This window comes from Nothobranchius furzeri, chromosome 2 (genome assembly GCF_043380555.1).
Source record: "Nothobranchius furzeri strain GRZ-AD chromosome 2, NfurGRZ-RIMD1, whole genome shotgun sequence".
NCBI lineage: Eukaryota > Metazoa > Chordata > Actinopteri > Cyprinodontiformes > Nothobranchiidae > Nothobranchius > Nothobranchius furzeri.
Genome location: NC_091742.1, coordinates 51704185 through 51716146, shown reverse-complemented (window position 1 = coordinate 51716146; position 11962 = coordinate 51704185). Strand labels below are relative to the sequence as shown.

The 11962-nt window shown below is 43.9% G+C and overlaps 1 protein-coding gene across 3 annotated transcripts in view; it reads right to left on the bottom strand.

Moving 5' to 3' along the window:
• LOC107373292 (gastrula zinc finger protein XlCGF57.1-like) overlaps positions 1 to 11962 on the bottom strand; it is a 41845-nt gene that overhangs the window by 22509 nt on the left and 7374 nt on the right. The gene's annotated exons all lie outside the window — the stretch shown is intronic.

The following is an 11962-nucleotide window of genomic DNA, read 5'->3' as shown; positions in this document are numbered from 1 at the left end:
TGATATCAGCGGCTGCAGCTGCTTCTAAAGACGAGGTGACGTTGGTCATGCAGACCTGGTTTCAGAAAAACATCCTCAATAAAATATTGTGGGCGACTAAAGTTCTATCTGTGTAAATATGTCATTAAAGCAAATTAAATGCCCTTCGCTTATTAACACGATTAACAGGCTTCCAAAGTCTGGACATCTCCTGTGATTTAGTTTAAACAAATTTCCCTCAACAGTTTCAGCTGATTGTCCCGTTTAGGAATAAAACAGGATTTTTAAATCTCTCTCTCTGCTCTGTGTTGCTCATCCGTCAGACCCGCTGATCCAGAGGCAGAGAAAAAGGTTAAACCTCCAACCCTGCTTTAATGTTGGCAACAATAAATGGAGCAAAGCATTTATTGTTGCCAACAGGTTCATCATTCACAGAAAGTAGATTTGTTATTCATTATCTGAAAGTATCTGATTAGCTAATAAACAAAATATTTTGTTTAGGTTGATTTTCAGAATCTCACCATCTTCCTTGTACTTTTTTATAATATTGGATGTTGTTGGGTATTTTATATGCACCATGGTCCTTTACCTGAAATAACACACCTTACACAATTAGAAACAGAGGAGAGAGAGAAGGCCCAAACCCCCTCCGGAGTTTTCCATCGTCTCTCTCCCATATTACCTCTCGTCTATTACCTTAAAGAAAGTCAAAGCACATACAGATAATTTGGTCAATTGTAACAAACCTTAAAATACATTACAAAGCTTCCTTTGCAACGGGTGAGGGAAAGGCACAGACACACACTGAAGTCAGAAGCCATGTTTCCTCTCACACAGAGCCAAAGCTTGTGAAGAGCTTTTATTTGAACATACACACCCACAAATTCCACAAACACCCTCCTTGGCCTCAGAAAACAAACAGCGTGAAACTCCCCGTCTGACTAGTTTGGCTTCAACTAATGGAAAAACACCTCGAGCAGAAAGGAGGTTCTGAAAACATTCCAACGTATCTGGGTCAGTACTTTTCCTAAAAACATCTAAACATATATGGATGAGGGGAACTCATCTTGATATTCAGCTTTTATCCAACAGATGTATTGAAATACAGAGAAATCAACTAACATACCGTATTTTCACGACCATAGGGCGCATCATGTTATAGGGCGCAGCTTCAGTTACGGGTGTCTTTTTGGTATTTAACACATACAAAAGGCGCACCGGATTATAGGGCGCAGGCACTGTAAAACATACCGGTAAAACATCTGTGCGGGCTCGGGACTCGGAACATATCAGTGCAAACCAGACATTGTGAAAATTATAAACAGCCAAAAGCATGCTTCACTTTACTGGTCTAGTCCTGGTTTAGACCTGGTTTAGAGCGCGCGTGCACATCCTCATTGCGTGCGCTGACGGCTCGTGCTCTTCTAATGGGCTCGACACACGGGAGGCAACTTCGCCTCTCCTCCATTCATTTTCAATGAGACATGCGCGACAAAGCGATAATCGCGGGTCTCCCTCCTACTAAAGCCGGGCGTACACCGGAAGTGCTGCAGGAGGACACACAGGGATTTATGGGGGTTGGATGAGGAAAATGAAACAAAGAAAGTAAATCTGTGTTTTGCGATCAGTTTAATTTGACATGAACACGACAAACACGCTTTCTTGACAATCTTTTGAGTAAAAAAAACGTGTAGAAATAAAAACGAACAGCGTGTGTTATTAGGGAAATAGCGGGCGAGCAGTGTTGATGCATGATTGCGCATGCGCCGTGAGCGGTTCTGGTACTTTTTGGGTCGCAGCTGCTCGCAACGCCGCTTCAAGAGCTGACGCGCTGTGTTGAAGTTCAGGATGTGTTTACCGGTAGTTGGTGGATTTAACCATATAAACTTTCCACATGAACAAAATCATATGTGTGTTATTAATAGGCCTAAGAAAATAGTGTGATTTGAATTGTGTTTTATCAACCCTCTGGGGTCCATGGACGCGTATCCGCGTCTTTTGAACAGGTCTGATTTGGGAGGCTGTAGCAGCAAGACTCCGCCTCCCTGAGTTTCGGTTTCAATTCAGCTTTAAAAAGGAGATTATAAACTACATCCCAGTTTTTAAATTTTGTTAATAGGCAACGTAAAAGCGGAGTTGTACTAAACTAAAAAACGACCTATTTTTAGACAATCTGATAAGTTGTCAAAACAGCAGTTTAGTAATCCGTGAGAGGGAATGTGCTTGTGAACATAACCCCCCCCCCCCCCCCCCCCCCCCCACAAAAACATGAGATCCTTTTGCTGTTGGTGGAAGTCTCACATATTCAACTGATAAAAAGTATCATTATGTAGCTGAGAGAGAGAGCAAGGCTGCACGAGTAACGAGATGTGCGCAAAAAGGAGCCGCTTCGCGGGGAAAGGAGTGGCGCGAACGGAGTAACAACAAACAATTAGACAGATATTGACGGTAAACTTCCTATTTTGGAGCGATCCGGACAGATGTATTGTCTCTGCAGTTTAGTAGGCTTTTATTAGGCTTATATAAAGGATGATGAGATGGATAAATGTCCACCAGGCAGTAGGGATGTGTACCTTTGACATTTGAATCGATCCGGTACTAATTCCTGGTACCTACAAATCGATACCGGTACTTAACGGTACCAATTTTTGATACTTTTGAGTGTTTAATATTTTTAATTCTCTTTTATAATTAAATATATATCTTTCTCAATATATAACCATATTTGATAAATATCACGATAAATAACATACAACTCTTTGTATTTTAACATCGTCCTTGTAGTTTTATAAGCTGATAATTAAACTGAAGCAAACACCTTTACTGTGAACTAAATTTACTGTGTATCTTCATTCCTTTTACCGTCCTTTTTCAATTGATTTTTCCTACTGGGAAGTTAGCATTTCCGAGGAGAAAGCGAACGCACCATTAGATGATAACAATGGTGGCAATGGAAGCTAATTTATCAAGCTAACGTTATCTTAAACAGTTTATTTAACTGCTGGAGCAGATTTAAACGATGATGCCTCACACTTAAATCATTGTCACTGGTTTCATCTTCACCCAATCACCCGTCGCATTTAGTAAAGTGAAGCCAAACTTTAGAGCGCGTTCATGTTCTTCTAGTCGGAATTTTGGAGTTCCGAGGAGAACGCGAACACACCATTAGTGAAACGGAAGCTAACAAATCAAGCTAATGTTATCTTAAACATTTTATTTACCTACCGGAGCAGATTAAGATGAGGATGTCTCACTTAGATCGTTTTCGCTGGTTTCATCATCACGCAGTTACCCATCACATTTAGTGAAGTGGACCCAAGCTTTAGCTTTCGTTCTTTCTACCATGCTGCTGTGTTTACAACTGGCTCGCAGCGACCGATGACATAACGCTCTTGCGCATGCGCAGTTGTCTAGGCAAGTTCTCGTTGTGAAGGACGGGTACCGAAACGAGGCACTGTTTCAATTGAAGTGAATCGGTGCTCGGTCGGTACTGTGGAATTCAGTCAGTACCTTAAAAAGTACCGAATTCGGTACCCATCCCTACCAGGCAGTTCAGATAGTACGGCTGTTTTCTGAACTAGAAGCAGAGGAAGTGGACAGAGACTCACAGCCGGAGTCTGAGGCAAATAGCGAGGATGTTGATGACGATGTGGCAGATCCACAGGTCTGTCTTCGCTCACGTCCGCACGTTCACGCCACGCCCCTTGTCTTCTACTACGTTCGCGTCTCACAACACAATAGGCGCACCGCACCATAGGGCGCGGCGTACATTTTGGAGAAAATTTAAGACTTTTAGGTGCGCCTTATGGTCGTGAAAATACGGTAAGCATATTCACACATGGACTTGAACACATTGTATGGCGGCAGCTCTTCTGTACTTTCATTAAGTAGCTCACGAGCCCAAATTACAGGAAATCTCTTGAATTGAGAGACTTTTTCTTGGGAGGTGAATAAAAAATGTAGGCTTACTAGTTCCAGACCAACAAAAGCCCATGTTACTCTGAGGTTCAGGTAGGAATGGGCGATATGACGATTTTAGACGGTTTTACGATCTACATGTAGCCCTGTCTGCAATTATTCAGGTTTGCAGTATAAAGAAAAAAGGTTTACGGTTATGAAAAATAATAATAAAAAAGGGGGGGGGGGGGGATATAAATAGTTGATAAAAGGTTTAAAAACCTTATGCTTGGGTACCCATGTATTTCATTTACAGTTAGAGTCCAAGAAATAAAAGGTTTTCATGATTTAGAGTTCATTTACTGTGCAGAAGCAATATGTTTAAGTGTAACCTAAGTTGTCAGTCATCTTAATGTTGTATTGCCATTGGTTGTTGTGCTGACGAGCCAGTCAATGTCACTCTTCTCTGTTATGGGGGCGGGACTAGTAGTGAAGTTTGTGTGAATTGGCAGAGCGGGCACAGACGTTAAGTCCAAAGAGAGAGATGTGGTAATGCGAACGTGGTGTGGATTTTTGCATCTAAGTATATCATTGAGGTCGACTACCCGTGGTCCTGATATGACGTATTTGTGATCTGCAAGAGAAGCCGAAGGACGCTCTGAAAGTCGAGGGAGAGAGAGGTTTCTGCCTGGATGGACCCTGCTGTTTTCTGGCCCCTGATTTGTCATCGCTACGGTTGAACAAGCTCCTACCGGCCCGTTTCTGATTTGCCCACTAACGGACTCATTGGACTCGTGAGCACTAACTGGAACTAACGTGCACGTATTTTGTTTATTGCTCCGTTTGAGTGAAGCGGCCATCAGTTTTAGGCCTCACCGCACCCGAGCTTCGAATCAGGCCTGCAACAAGCACTGTGCTATAGGTGTAGTTTGGATAGGGTAAAGGGCTGTGTGTGTGTGAGTGTAGGCCCACTGTTACAAGTTTGATTAAATTGAGTAAGTGTGTATTTGTCATCAAAGGTATCTACAAAGGTTGAAATTCATTTTCGTTTAAAGGTGTGAACGGTTGTAACCGAAATAACATTAGACACCTAAGAAAGCTATATTTTGTTTTGAAAATCTTTTATTATAACCCATGCCGTCACCTTTACAGTCGTTTTGTTTGTTTATTTAAATTCAATTCATTTCATTTTATAAAAGTAAGTGTTTAATTTATTTGTTTCTGTGTTTAAATAAATACCCAGTGAGAGATTTGAATTTGGGTAAAATACAGTGTGGTGGTCCTTATTAACTAATTTTAGAGGGTATCGGATACCATTATTTATAGCACTACGAACCTAGGCCCAGTCTCATTGTACTATATACTCTAGCTTTACCATAGCTATGTGGGACCAGGGTTACATAAATGGAGGCACCGCTGGGATTCTCAACTAAAGGAAACTAAATTTAGTTTTGGACCAAGGAGAAACATAGGTTGACCCCACAACTGTTAAAAAGCTACTGTAGTAAAACGTGCAACAAAAAAATAAATAAAATAAAATAAAAACCAGATAGCAATAATGACACACCAAATGAGCAGACCATTACAACTTGAGTTGGTCAACTGGTGCAAAGGGGAATCAATAGATTTGAAACATGCCCTATTATTGTATGGGGTACCAGAAGGAGTTTCAAGAGATGAAATAGAAGAAACAGCAGGGACTATCAAAGCTTTCGGAAAAGTAGTAGTTAAGGGAAAAATGTTTAACTCTCAACTACAATCATTAATTGTGTTGTGCGAGTGTCGTGAGGAGATAAACCCCATGAAAATCCCCCCCTGAGATAATGCCGATAAGTGGTGGAAGTGGCTGGAAAGCAGTGTACTACATCGAACCTCAGCCAGATGACTTTGAGGGAAAGTTACTCACTTTTCTGCAGAAGGAAGGGAAAACCTTAGAAGATATCCAAGGGCTACCCACCCACAAAAGTGGATGGTAATTCTGAAGCCATCATCCGTGCCGTAGGTGAGTTAATGGTCAGAACAAACAAACAGCCTGAAAGCCATCCATATAGACGTCTAAGGACATTTTCCGGGGTCAGTCCCACCCCAGCTGGGGAAGAAGCCTTAGATATCTGGTTGGAGCACGCCACACTTCTAGTAGATGGTGAGTGCCCAGATAAAGAAAAACGTCGACGCATACTGGAAAGTCTCAAAGGGCCGGCCTTGGAGATCATTCAGGCCGTGCGTCTGACTCAACCTGATACTAGTTCCCAGGATTACATAGAGGCCATAGAGACCATTTTCGGCAGAGTAGAGTCTGCAGAGGAGCTCTACCTGTCATTCAGAGCGCTTCACCAACAGCCTGGTGAGCGCCTGCCTGAGTTTCTGCGAAGAGCAGAGAGGTCTCTTGTTAAAGTAGTCCAGGGAGGTGGTTTACCAGTTAGCGCTGCTAACAAAGCTCGGTTAGAGCAGTTAGTCAAAGGATCCACTTCTGAGCTTATGTTGCTTCAGTTGAAAATAAGGGAGCGATTGGATAGTCCTCCCTTATTCCTGAACTTGTTAAGAGAGGTGATGGAAGAGGAAGGCTGCCAAGTAGCCAAACAAAGCCACACCCCATCTAAGTGTCACCAAAGGGTTCGCACAGTTCAGGTGGAAAAGGAAAAAGAGTTTGAAGCGGTCACTCAGAGTGAACTGCAAGCTCAGATTCGGGAGTTGAGAGCACAGTTGGAGGAAAGAAACCCTGCAGGGGTTCAACCACAGTCTGAGTGCAGTTTAAAACCCCCAACAGAGAAGCCAAAACAGAAAAGTGATTCGCAGAGTGAAATACAGTCACTCAGAAAGCAAGTGAAAGCACTAGAAAATAAAATGAGTGTGATGGCAGTGAAGTCTACAAGTGACCCCCCACAACAACACTCAACTCAGTCTCGTGTACACAAAGCAGTTTCTTGCCCCAGGCCTGATTCTTTTAAAGCATCATCTTCTAGAGAGAGTGATGACTATTTCTGCTACAAGTGTGGAGAAAATGGTCACATAGCTACCAGGTGCAATGCACCTGAGAACCCCCAGAAAGTCATAAGAAAACTTATACGATTAATACGAGGAGTAGTTGGTCTTAACAAGGAGGACCCAAATCCCACAGGAGAAGAGCAATGCCTTGCTCGAACCAACAAGGTTGAAGTCCAAGAAACTGACACAGGCCTGCCTGAGGGTCTCGTAGGCCCATCATTTATTCACAAAGTCAAAGTCAATGATGTGGCCTGTGATACTGTTATCGATAGTGGGCCTAACGTGACTATTGTCTTTGAAAGCTGGTATAACCAACACTTGGCAGATGTCCCCATAAAACCTCTCTCTCACTTGGGACACTGGGGACTAGCTGACACAGAGTATCCCTACAAAGGTTATGTTGTTGTAGAGATGGAATTTACCAAAGAAATCACTGGTGTCGCCGGGCGAGTAGAAGTGCTTGCATTGATTTGTCCTGACCCGAAAAAACAGCAACAAACCCCTGTGTTGGTTGGCACTAAAATGATGTGCTGGGACAGATAAAATGGAAAGGGCCCCGCCCACTTACTATCGCCCCAGGAGCAAATTGCTATGCCACTTGCAAAGTAGATAGGCACAGTGCTCCCTCCAAAGACCTTATCTTGATCGATGCACCCTTTACCCAGTTACTCCCTGCCGGCGTGCTGGTACAGCCAGGTGTGCTCTCAGATGCTGGTATAGACAGCAATAGCTTGGATGTGTTACTCCAAAATGAGTCCACAAAGACAGTCTCCATACCAGTGGGATCTGTCATCGCTGAATGTTTGCCGTGGATACAGTCACCCCAGTCCAACCCTCTGACCTTGCCACTGAGGAAATAGATCCAAACCTCTTCGATTTTGGGGACTCCCCTATCCCCGAGGAGTGGAAGAGTAGACTTCAGCAAAAGTTAGCTGAGAGGAGAAATGTCTTCTCAATGCATGAGTGGGACGTTGGTTTGGCTAAAGGGGTGGAACACCACATTCGTCTACATGACCCTAGACCTTTCCGGGAGAGGTCAAGGAGACTAGCCCCAGCCGACATTGATGATGTGAGGCGACACATACAGCAGCTGTTGGCTGCTGGAATTATAACAGAAGCCCGTAGCCCATATGCTTCCCCAATTGTTGTGGTGCGGAAAAAGAACGGGGCGATACAAATCTGTATCCATTACAGAACACTGAACAACCGCACTACACCTGATCAGTATACAATGCCACGCATTGATGATGCCTTGGACTCCTTGTCAGGCAGCCAATGGTTCTCAGTACTAGATCTGCATAGTGGCTACTATCAGATAGAAATGGCTGAGGAGGACAAGGAAAAGACGGCATTTATTTGCCCCCTGGGCTTCTATCAATTTGAGCGCATGCCACAAGGGATCACTGGAGCACCTGCAACGTTCCAACGCTTAATGGAAAAGGCTGTTGGGGACATGAATCTTCTAGAAGCCCTTGTGTACTTGGACGACATCATTGTTTTGGTAGAACGCTTGAAGAGCATGACCAACGTCTCTTTAAGGTGTTGGACAGACTAGAGGAGGTTGGTTTGAAAGTATCCATTGACAAATGCCAATTCTGTCGTCCTCAAGTTAAGTATGTGGGTCACATTGTATCCACCAATGGAATAGCCACCGATCCAGAGAAGGTTGAGGTGGTGAAACACTGGAAAGTGCCCACTCACTTGAAACCTCTCAAGTCTTTCCTCGGATTTTGTAGTTACTATCGGAGGTTCATTGCCAACTACTCCGCCATTATCCGTCCTTTGTCAGAGCTCACCAAGGGTTATGCACCCACTTGGAAGGACCCTAAAACCAAGAAGAGCGTAGACCCAAACCAAAACTATTTTAAAGCATCTGAGCCGTTTGCTGAACGATGGACTCCAGACTGCCAAGTTGCCTTTGAACAGATCCGTGAAGGTCTGATCAATGCTCCCGTATTAGTGTTCGCTGATCCCACCAAGACATACATATTGCATGTGGACGCCAGCATGAATGGTTTAGGCGCTGTCTTGAACCAAGAACACCCTGAGGGCCTATGGCCGGTGGCTTTCGCAAGTCGAAAGCTCAAAGACTCAGAACGTAACTATCCAGTTCATCAACTGGAATTCTTGGCATTAAAGTGGGCTGTAGTGGATAAATTTCACGACTACTTGTATGGTGTAAAATTTATTGTCAGGACTGACAATAACCCCTTAACGTATGTATCGACTTCGGCTAAGCTCAGTGCTGTAGGGCATCGATGGCTCGCTGCCCTCGCCACGTATGACTTCACCATACAGTACCGCCCTGGGTGCCACAACATTGATGCTGACTTGCTGTCCCGACAGTATGCCAAAGAAGAATTTGGAGAATGGACTTCCATCCCGCCTGCTGACATTAAAGCTCTCTGTAAACGGGCCTGCATTAGGGAAGGAGCAGTTGTAACTGACAGATTGGTGGATCAACTTGGTGCGCCGGCCTCTGCAGTACCAGAAGCCTATGCATTTCCTGTGAATCTCAGCGTAAACATCCTCGATCAGCTGAGTCCAAAAGACATTCAAACATCACAAGATATGGACCCTACAATTGGGCCGGTGAAGAGAGCAATCAAGAGCAATAAAGGGTTTGCTCGCTCTAAAACTGACTCGCCAGAGATTGTGATGCTCCTCCGTGAAATTCGCAAATTGGAGTTGAGAGATGGATTACTCTACAGAGTAAAAGAAAAAATGTGTGGACAACACAGCCTGCAGCTAGTCTTGCCAGCAAGATACAGGTCTATGGTGTTAAGGTCTCTGTATGATGAGTGTGGGCACATGGGAGTAGAGCGAACAACAGAACTGATTAAAGAGAGGTTTTACTGGCCTCGTATGGCAGCTGAGATTGAGCAGTACATTCGCACTTGTGGGAGGTGTATCACCAGGAAGACACTCCCTCAGCGTGTCTCGCTCTTGAATCAGATAACCAGCAATGGCCCTCTAGATTTGGTCTGCATTGATTTCTTACAGATAGAGCCTGATTCTACGGGTATTGCAAAAGTGTTAGTTGTGACCGATCACTATACCCGTTATGCACAAGCATTTCCTACCAAAGATCAAAGAGCCAGTACTGTTGCAAGAGTCCTGTGGGAGAAGTACTTCGTGCACTACGGTCTACCTGCACGAATACACTCTGATCAGGGCAGAGATTTTGAGAGTCGACTGATCAAGGAGCTGTTGTCCATGTTGGGGATTCGGAAGTCACAAACTTCTCCCTACCACCCGCAAGGTGATGCGAAACCGGAGAGATTCAACAGAACCCTTCTAGCAATGCTTGGTACCATGGACACTGTAAAGAAACAGTGCTGGAGCCAGCATATCTCCTACCTGGTACATGCGTACAATTGTACAAGGAATGATGCCACGGGATACTGACCTTATTATCTCATGTTCGGGAGAGAAGCTAGACTGCCCATGGATGTCTGCTTTGGAATCTCGCCTAATGGTGAAAGTGAGTCCTCTTACCAACAGTATGTTTCACGGATGAGGAAAGAGTTGCAGGACGCATACAAACTTGCATCAGATGCAGCTACAAAAAACCATCTGAAGAACAAGGCACACTATGACCAACGTGTGAGAGATCTGCCTTTGGAGAAGGGAGACATAGTTCTCATTCAGAATGTTGGAATAAAAGGCATGCATAAACTGCAGAATCGTTGGAAGTCGACACCATATGTGGTAGTAGAGAAGTTACCTAACCTGCCCGTTTATAAGGTAAAACCAGAACATGGTCCAAGTATAGCCAAAACTCTCCATAGAGACCACCTGTTGCCCATTGGTTATATGGTCAGGATGCCTAATCCAGTGGATGACACAGGGCACCTTAGAAGACCTGTAACCAGAGCACATCGTGCCCAGAAAGTCGACAAGCAGTTAAACCGCCTGATTCAGTGGAAGAAAGTGACACAACATCATCAGACGAAAATTTTGAAACTGTCCATAATCCGCAAAGTTTTAGTATGCAAGAGGTCAGGAGACAACTGGCCACGCCACATCAGACTTCGGAGGAGGAGGACAGTGCTGAGGAGGAACATTTTGAAGTAGCAGAAAACCAACCAGTAGGAGAAAGTGAGAGTGAAAACTCATCAGGAGAGGATACACCTATGCTGGAATATGATGCTCAAGAGACAAACGAGTCTATGGGAGAGCAAGAAGAGGAACAGGAAACAAGTTCACCTGTTTCAAACAGAACACGAAGTGGCAGTTCTCATAGAAGCAAAAGAAATGGGAGTGAACAGTTTTCCACACGCTGAAAATCCCTGAGAAAACCAAAACCACCAATGAGATTGACCTATGAAAAGCCAGATCACCCATCTTGTGAGCCTGTTACCATCATGCATCATGGTATGGTCATTCAACTAAAATTAAACCCTCCAGACATCAGTGAACCAAAGGGACGTTCCAAGACATCAAAGAGAATTCTTAGGAAGAATGAAGACCATCTACATGTAAAGCTAAAGAGAAGTCAGAGGTGTGATGAGGACATCTACACGGTTAGAAGGGGGAGGGTGTAGCACTGTCTGCAATTATTCGGGTTTGCAGTATAAAGAAAAAAAGTTTACGGTTATATAAAATAATAATAAAAAAAGGGGGGGGGGGTAAAATATAAATAGTTGATAAAAGGTTTAAAAATCGTATGCTTGGGTACCCATGTATTTCATTTACAGTTAGAGTCCAAGAAATAAAAGGTTTTCATGATTTAGAGTTCATTTACTGTGCAGAAGCAATATGTTTAAGTTGTCAGTCATCTTAATGTTGTATTGCCATTGGTTGTTGTGCTGACGAGCCAGTCAATGTCACTCTTCTCTGTTATGGGGGTGGGACTAGTAGTGAAGTTTGTGTGAATTGGCAGAGCGGGCACAGACGTTAAGTCCAAAGAGAGAGATGTGGTAATGCGAACGTGGTGTGGATTTTTGCATCTAAGTATATCATTGAGGTCGAATACCCGTGGTCCTGATGTGACTTATTTGTGATCTGCAAGAGAAGCCGAAGGACGCTCTGAAAGTCAAGGGAGAGAGAGGTTTCTGCCTGGATGGACCCTGCTGTTTTCTGGCCCCTGATTTGTCAT